We start from the raw sequence: 8,856 nt of genomic DNA, 5'->3' as shown, positions 1-8,856 counted from the left end.
GCAGAAAAGTAAAGAAAGTAGAATGAAATAAATAATGCAAAAACTATTCCCTATAAGCAGTGCGATATTAGTAGCAGCTGGGAAGATTGCTCTGGTGTCTAAATAGATCTTTTTCTAGAGAGAACAAAGCCACACCTGTTAAAGGTGAAATTTTACCTTAATACTCATCTCACAGACCAGATTATATATATTCCTTAGAAGCAATAACATATGTTTTATTCATTTCTGTAAGTTTCAACAAATTCTTAAGAGAGAACATGTTACTATCAGTCTGGACCTGAAAATACAAGGCAGTGTGAAAAGTAAGACATTAGAACAGCATTGTCCATTGTTCACAATCTTGATATCAAATCCAATCACTGAGGAGATGGTTTGCTACAGTGACATCCTAACACTAACTACTTACTGAATCTCTGTCATTTACCTGTCTAGAAGTGTAGCTTTTATTGTAAGTTGTTTGTGGTGTAAAGGCGTCTAGAATTAAACTTTTCAGTTCTTTGGCCGATGACATAGAATACTGAAGAAAATTTCTGTTGTCTAATTGAATTCCTGCTTTATTTTTCTTTCCTAAATTTAATTATTTTTCACAGATATGTTTTAGGTAAAGTCTTAGTTGCAGGCCCAAGATCTCCAGAACTTCCTAGTGTACTATTATGATGTGAACAAAATCAATGAGAAAAAAACATACAATGCAGAAAATGTTAAAAAACTCACCCATTAATTATTTCCCTGTTACCCAGGCAGTTCCACTGTAACCTTACATGAGTTTCAGATTGTACCAAATCAACCATAGTTCAGTTTGGTTTACAATGTGCTCCCCCAACTGAGGGATATGAACTGTTTTTACTTCTTTAATGGGAATGAATATTTATGCTGCCATGATTTCTCTTGCCTATAGAGAATTTTAACAACCACTTCTGTTTTCAAGGAGTAAAAATAAAGCAGTGTATCAAACAAATTTTGTATTTTCTATACCTGCTTAGGAAAATTACAGTTTTTACTCCCCAGAAAACAACATTCTGATTGCTGTTATAAGTAACCTGCAGTAACACCAGACCATGATGGCTTCCTTCCTCATCTGTTGCAACTTTCCTATTTTATTTATACCAAAGTTATCATGCACTCATTAAAACTTCAGTGAAATACGACATGAAAGCAGAAAACACTTTACATGAACCACAAAAGAGCAACGTAGCATGGAATGCTTCATAATGAAACAATATCAATATAGTTTTACAGAATTAAATATCTATGCAAGTGAAATATATACTTGTAACAAACACATTAGTGGAATGCATATCTTTTATAAACTGATAAATTCCAAGTTTCAAGTTACAGAACACATCTTATTTCTGTGTGTCAGAGTTCACAATTCCTTCCCTTGAAGGCTACCAAATCACATCAGTATTAATACAAGTGCTACTCTGGTAGAATAGAATTTGAATTTGTTTCTGATACATAGAACTATATTAAAATCTGTACACACAAACCATCAGTATTAAAACAACAAAAAAAAAGCAAACAAAACCAAGTTGCACTTTCACAGTAAACTAACAGTTTACTGTGATAACATTAACATTACATCACAGTACTGAGGAGTGGTTGCTTGTTTAAGAATATCAATTGTAATACAGAAATTAAGAAACATTCTAAAATATGAGAAAATACCTACAGCTTAGTCAACCATCGTGTTAAGAATCACACTAACAAGAGCATAGGATTTGTCTTTCTGTTAACTTTTCTTCCTCTGTCCCTTCTTTTCAGTCAACTGTACCCAAACAGATGCCATAACGAGTATATTTACCTGGTAAGAGTATAAAACACATATTTGCTAAATGGTACACAGATGAGACAGGTAGGACTAACAAGCTATTAGGCTAAATGTTGATCTCATCTTCTAATCCCTCTGAGACACTGAAGTCCTTTTTGGTCAGTAAGCCAATTAAAGGGTTCAATCTGGGTGACATATTCTTCTTCTGACTCCCTCAGAATTTTCCTTCCAGTATTTTTTATTTTGAATCCTTGAGCTACTATTATTAGTATTCAAATATTCTCTATTATTATCTAAACTGTCTCATCTTTATCTGCATTTTTATTTCTATTATTTTGCATGGCTCTAGCTTGTAAATTTCGTCTCTGCTTTTTCTCACTTCCGTGTGAACATAAGTCTAAGCCAGAGTTACACAGATGTTCTATGTCCAAACCAGAATTTGGATCACAGACAGCTGAAACCCTGGAAGGTGCGTTACAGGACAAACGTACTTGCTTCAGGTGGTGAAGATGTGTTGGCAGCAAATACAGCTCAACTTTTGCTAGTTCAAATATTTTGATAAAGACCCTGTTAGAAAAGAAATTGGTTTACTTTCTTGAGTATTTATTATTTCTTTAGAAGTACAACTTACCGGGTAAGCCTATTTCTTTGTGACATTTATTTAATGGTGTGAAGTAATAAAATAACAATGCAAAAATCCAGCTTATGTTACAACAGCTCCACAGAACAAAGAATACAGGACATTCATGCCACTCTTGTCATGACTCATCACAAAGGAAAGAGTGTGAACAGATCTGTAATGAATAGATATGATTAAGTAGGGTAGGAACAAATGTGAGAAATAATGAAGCACATCATGCTAAACCAATACATCTCAATACTCTTCAATAGTATAAGGAAGAAAATTTCTTATTTTCCTCATACCTCATGAAGAAAATTATCTACTTTAAATTACTATTTTTATTTTTCTTCTTTTTTATTAGTTCTTTAGTGTATAAATGTTATTAATTTAAAACACTACTGTGCCCTAAGAAAAATTTAGGGCTGAATCTGTTGTAATTATTGCCTTCCACAGGAAATCTTCCAATAACTCATTTTGTTTGTTCTGTTTGTAAAATATGATGAAGTCTATACTTCCTCAAAAATTATTTTTCATTAGACATTCACAATTAAACTCTCTTTTCTGTTACTTCTCTAGCCCTTTCTGGTAAGATATAGTGATATATATATATAAATAATATAGCATGCTCATGAGCTCTTTTCTGAAAAGAACTATAAGACAAGATGCACAAATCCAGGCAAGGACAAGAAGTGTGAGCTGATATTCAGCTAATATCATATTTACTAGCAGCATCTGGCATCATGTTAGGAAACTGCAACAAAAATAAATTTCTCTCTAACATCGTGTGATGCTCATTAGTTGAAAAGCTTAATAACCAGATGAATGTGATTCATTATTCTTAGAACTGTGGCTTTCTTTCATGTTTTCAAGCTGCAAATAGACAAAGTAGGAAAGTACAATCACTGTATCATAAAGAAACCTTTGCTATTCATCCATAAAACCAGAGTTACGATGTTTTTAATTTACAAGTAAAATTGCTATACATTTCCTTTCTCAAAAAAAAAAAATTACCTGGAATTGTACCAGTCTATAAAGTTAAACTCTGTTTAAAAAATATAAAATGTAATTAAGGGAAAACAGAATTAATTAAACTGACTTGGAGGACGTGTACCTTGATAAGTTACGCTACAGCAGCCTACAGAACCGAGGTATGAGACTGAGAGAGAGAGATCACACAGTAGAAATGACACAAGATCAAGGAGAAAGGACTCAGAGCTACCTTCTTGGACTTCATGAGGAAGGAAGGACTTCCACAAACAGCTGAAGCTGTTACCAAAGAGACACTGGTTACTTATCAACCTGAAAAGGCTTTTCCTGGACTAAAGTTAAAAGGAGAAGCTGCGGAGGGACTGATAGAAGTGTAATACTATATATATATAGTTGCTTTTAGTTTGTACAGTATATTTATTTGTGTAAATAAATGTAAACACTTCCCCTTCCCCTGTAGAAGCCTCTTCAGTGCTAGGATAAATTGTGGGAAGGGGAGGGGAAACTTGGAAATTAGATTTTGGATTTCTAATGTGGCTCAGACTGCCACAAACTTATAATAGAAAGTTTGTTTCTTCCATTTTCTTTCTACGCTTTTTCTATCTTTTGAAGGGGGAGTAGAAGGATGTGAAAAAGATGTAAACAGTTATAAAAACATGCACTTGCAACACATTTTAGTCAGATTACACTCTATGAAAAACCCACAACTGAAATATAAACTCTGCATAAGTCAGGATACTGGTGGTGTTCTTGTGCAATATTCTAAATATTCTTTGAAAACAGTTAGATATTAAGGTAGTTGCCAAAGAAACATAGCTCTCTACTCTTATACCAATTGACTAAAAACACAAAATAAATGTCATAAAACCAGTAAATATAATAATCTCAGAATTTCAATACTTTATAACAAATCAGCCAATTCTACTTAGTCAAAACGTTGAAATAGAATTCCCATGAGGACAGGCTTCTTTCAACAGATTTCTTATTTAAATTTTAGATGGAAATGCAATCCCATGAGAAACACCAGTTTCTCTGATAGCTTCTACTCAGAAAAGAAAAGAAAAAAAAGTTAAAGTTCTAATGCATAAGAACGATATATAAGAAAAAGAAATGCTATCATCTTGTTAAAATAAATTTGGATATTATTTAATTTGAAACAGGAACCATCCTCAAAAATAAAAACACATGTACAAATAATAAAAAAAAATTGGACTCTAACCTAACCTCACAAAATTAAGTTATGAGAGTTTGTGTCATCCACTAAAATCTACACTTTCTCACGTGCCTTCTGGTATAGTACAGTGGTCTACTGAACCATTCAGTAACTGAAAGCCTAAATCCCAGGTACCCTTGAGAAACTTTGTACAAGGTTTACATTTTCTTCATATTTCTCGTTTACACAGAATGGCCTCAGTTGGGAAAAGTTTATACATGAAAAGTGAATGAAGCCAATCTTCTCATTTTTCACAGGCACCTGGCTTATGTCGAATAACTTATGGTAAAATACTTTGTTTTATTTTCCCAATTGTTAGAGATCAAAATTAAAAAAAGGGAAAAACTAATGAAGTTAACTTAAGTTCATTAAGGTTGTTCAACACAGTTTTTCCAAATATGTTCAAGAACTCTCTTGGCATTATATTTTAGCAGCTACTAGTGGAAGTATTATTCTGACAAATCTTAAGTTCATTTTAAATTCTAGTAGAAAAGTTAAAAATATAATGTTTTAAAAATGAAAGATTATTAACATAAACCAGAGACACTCCCCCCCCCCTCAATTTATAATGTATGTATCACGCAAAGCAAGTTAAAATGGGGTTTATGCTCTGTTTTAAAGTCAACATAAACCAAACTCTCTTAGCCTGTTCCTCTGTAGTTCCCTCAGGTAGTAACAATGTGATATTTATCAGTCAGACTTGACTTGATATTTTTTATTTTCAGCACATGGTTTATTGGGAATTTCTGTATTGGTTTATATCATACTCAACTGGTGTTTGACCTATCTCACCAGTTTGATCATGGCCAATTCAGACTGGATTGTGGGAGGGTTAAAAAAATCAGCAAAATTGATTACACATTAAGGGATGCCTAAGTTTATTCTTCTGTTTGTTATATGTGATATCTGTATTTACTCCTAATAATGTTTTTATTTTTAAAGTGACTAGTGATGGAAATTGTTATTTGTTTTTCTTTAAAAGTGTACTGAAAAGATTCTTATGATGTGGGAAAAAGGAATTTTGACATGGACATGTCTTTATTCAGAACTGAATTGTATTTCATTTATTTGCATGAAGAAAGACACATTATTACCTGAAAAAGCTTTTTGAAGACAGACTGTGTTTTCCCTGTGTCTACAAACAACATAGAAAAGATGACAAGCAGTTCTTCTTGTCATCTACACTAATTTAATTACTTAAAGTAGTATAGTCTGGAGCCTTCAGATCCCACTGACACCACCAACTGAAAGAAATGCCTCCATATTTTCTCCTATTTTAGATCAGCTTTATTTTAAGTTTGAACTGATCCTAGAATTTTCACCTCTGAAATATGGGAAAATGTGCTTGTATTTATATGGGATAAATGCAAGTATTGCTAATGATCAGTACACATTCTGAAGATTATTAACATTTTATTTCACCTTAAAAATTACATGCAATGCACACTAAATTTGAAAATTTTTCAGAGCTAACAAGTAGTTCTCCTTCAGTTTGTAGATTCCAACATGTCTACATATTGGGCTACATAATAGGAGAAATAGCAACAAAGTAGATTAGAAACAGGCTTTACTAAGGGGAATTGCTAAAAGAGAGATCATCCCAGATCATTAAGGCCTTCAACCTCCAGTAAATGAAAACTTGCTCAAAATGCTTAACAAAAATCAAGAAATTGCATTCTCAGAAATTTTAAAAGAGCATTTTTATAATTATGGTTTGTTGTTTGGGGTTTTTTAATGATATTTTATATTCCCAGTGCTACTCAGGCATATCAAATTAGTGTTAAAATAAAAAGAAAAGGTGTTTAACTCAGTTCCCTTTATTATTCTAGCATATATTTAACTCAGAAAGTGGAGAACTAATTTGAAGTAACATTCATTTTCTCTGCTTTTTGAAATGTGCAGTCACATCCTCAGGAGTTTTGCAGTAGACCTTAATCGGAAGGGACATTCTAACCTGAATGCCAGAGGCAAAAAGTCACAAATTCTGGAGAAGAATATGCACAGTACCCTTCCCCCGGATTTTCCCCCTGGACGTAGAACCACAGGTCTATCACTGACCAGGAAATTAACCAAAGATTCAATCATAGACCTAAGGAACTAATAGTTCAAATTTTATTTGTAGTTACTGCAATTTTTTGCAGTTCTTGGACTCTCACAAAAGAGAATCAAGAACAAGGGAAGAGGAAATTAATTACACATCCCTGATTCAAAGGTACTTGGAAAATAGTAATATTTTTCCTGTGCTCTTTTATACATATATATATATACACACATATATATATATATACATCTGTGTAAGAGTATGCACCTCACATTTTACCTTTCCTCTACAAAGGACACTACTAGAATAATGTAGAAAATTGAGCTAAGCGTTCTTTTTATTCTTTTTATTTTATTACCAAGTGTGTTGACAGAGTGGAACTGAGGATATAAAACAATTATTTTGGAAAAAAAAGTTCTAGAAAAATTGGCATTATATATCTGCGGAAAGTAGTAGAGGTACTGGAAATGTAGAGCTTGATGTAATTTTTTTTGCAAAATACATCTTTTGTCAGAAAATTCCTATTCTTCAAAAGAAACTTTTCCAAGGGAATTTAAGTGAAACTGGTATTAAAATTATTAGTTTTGGGATTGCTTTTCTGGGTGAGAAAAGGCTCCCATTGTAGCAAAGAAGTAATGAGGTATTTAAATAAAGCACATGAAAATAAGGTTCACGCTCTTACGCTGTTTGATTGGAACAGTCTTCCACCTTTTCCTTTACAGTGCATGAACTTCTTTCAGCCAAGACCCTACTGGCATGCCAAATATGCTACTCGTTTTCACTTTGGTCCAAAAAGATTATTTCCTCTACCTAAGAAAGCTGTCCCAGTAAGCTCCACCGAAAACAGTGCACTTCTGATTTCAAGGAAGAGTGTGAAACTGTATCCTTTCTGTCACAGTTATCTTCCTTGCATGCAGAATGTAATTCCTGTTTTCCAGCTATCACTATTGATATAACACACAGAGTCTTATATTTTGGCACTCTGTACTTCTCGAATCTGTGTTCTTGCAACTGTTTCTGTTTCTCTAGTATCTGACTTCATTGGGAATTTACCCTACTCTTCTGTGATGTGACATTTATCAGCATTTTGGGAAATTTGGGCAAGTTACAATTCCTCATTCTTGTCAGTTTTCATATGCCAGGTTTTAGCCAAAAAAACAATCAAACAAGCAAACAAAAGCCTCTTTAAAGGCACCCCCCCACACACATAATAAGCTTCTTATATGAGATACTGTGGTATTATTAATGTGGGAACTCAAATTATTTTACAATTATGATTTTCTGGTACTTTGTTTTTCCAACGGTGCTGTACTTAACAACTAATTTATTGAATTTTTCTTTGAAATTGGGAAAAGACTGTCTTTTCCCACTCTTAGAGCATTGCGGGTTCTTGCTTAAAAGTTGCTAAATATGCTGATGTTGCAAGTTTGTTGTTTACTTAGGACCAAGGAATTTAGTTTGATTAGGTTTCAAGTTAAACTCAGTCATGACCCTAACGAAAAAGTTCATATTTCAGAGATGAAACCCAATCAAATGATATTTTAAAAGTCCGGATGGTGCCACCTTTTCTTTCTGTAGAAGCATTGCATGTGCATATGTGCATTCTTTCCCATTTTCCACCATCTGTCCCTCCTACAGACGTTTTTTAATTTTTGAGCAGACAAGGTGAGGCATATGAATGTTTCAGGCTGTATAACTTGAAGATATAATTTCATTCTTTAATTAGTTTCAGGAAATCTAATAAGGAGATTCACAGAATATTGAATATTCTAGTGTACCTGTTGTCCTTGCTCAGTATATATATATAAAGAAAGGCTGATTTACAACTAATAAAAGAATTTATGTAATAGGAGAAGATCAACTCAATATAAGCAGTTAGTAGAAGAGGATAAATAATGTTTTGCAATTCAACAAAACTTCTACCTCCTACACTACTAAGGTGACTAATACGAAGCTTTGATTTGATCATTCATAGATTACATGGGAAAATGATCTGTGAGTTCACCCATACCAGTGGTGGACACACACACATTTCTCTTATGCACTGCCACTTCCTTAGTCATTTATTTCCTGCTCAACAGGCTGTTCAGAGATGCTGTCACCTTACCAGCTCACTGGTCAACTCCGCAGCTTAAGCAAAACACAGAAATGTCTGCCATTCATTTCAGGAGTAAAAGGTAGATTTGGCGCAGTTGTTTTGCTCATCCTCTAGGGAAATTCTA

The 8,856-nt window shown here is 33.4% G+C and overlaps 1 long non-coding RNA gene across 1 annotated transcript; it reads right to left on the bottom strand.

The window, feature by feature from the left end:
* Positions 1-1,594: 1,594 nt before the first annotated feature.
* On the bottom strand, positions 1,595-3,661 carry LOC116783344. The gene is made up of 3 exons (XR_004355636.1): positions 3,613-3,661; positions 2,403-2,565; positions 1,595-1,804 (listed from the first exon to the last, which is right to left on the bottom strand). It is a non-coding gene; the product is annotated as an uncharacterized LOC116783344 (long non-coding RNA).
* Between the last annotated feature and the right edge of the window lie 5,195 nt (positions 3,662-8,856).

The sequence above is a fragment of the Chiroxiphia lanceolata genome, chromosome 2 (genome assembly GCF_009829145.1).
Source record: "Chiroxiphia lanceolata isolate bChiLan1 chromosome 2, bChiLan1.pri, whole genome shotgun sequence".
Lineage (NCBI taxonomy): Eukaryota > Metazoa > Chordata > Aves > Passeriformes > Pipridae > Chiroxiphia > Chiroxiphia lanceolata.
The sequence above is the reverse complement of the archived record's forward strand: the minus strand, read 5'-3'. Positions and strand labels throughout refer to the sequence as shown.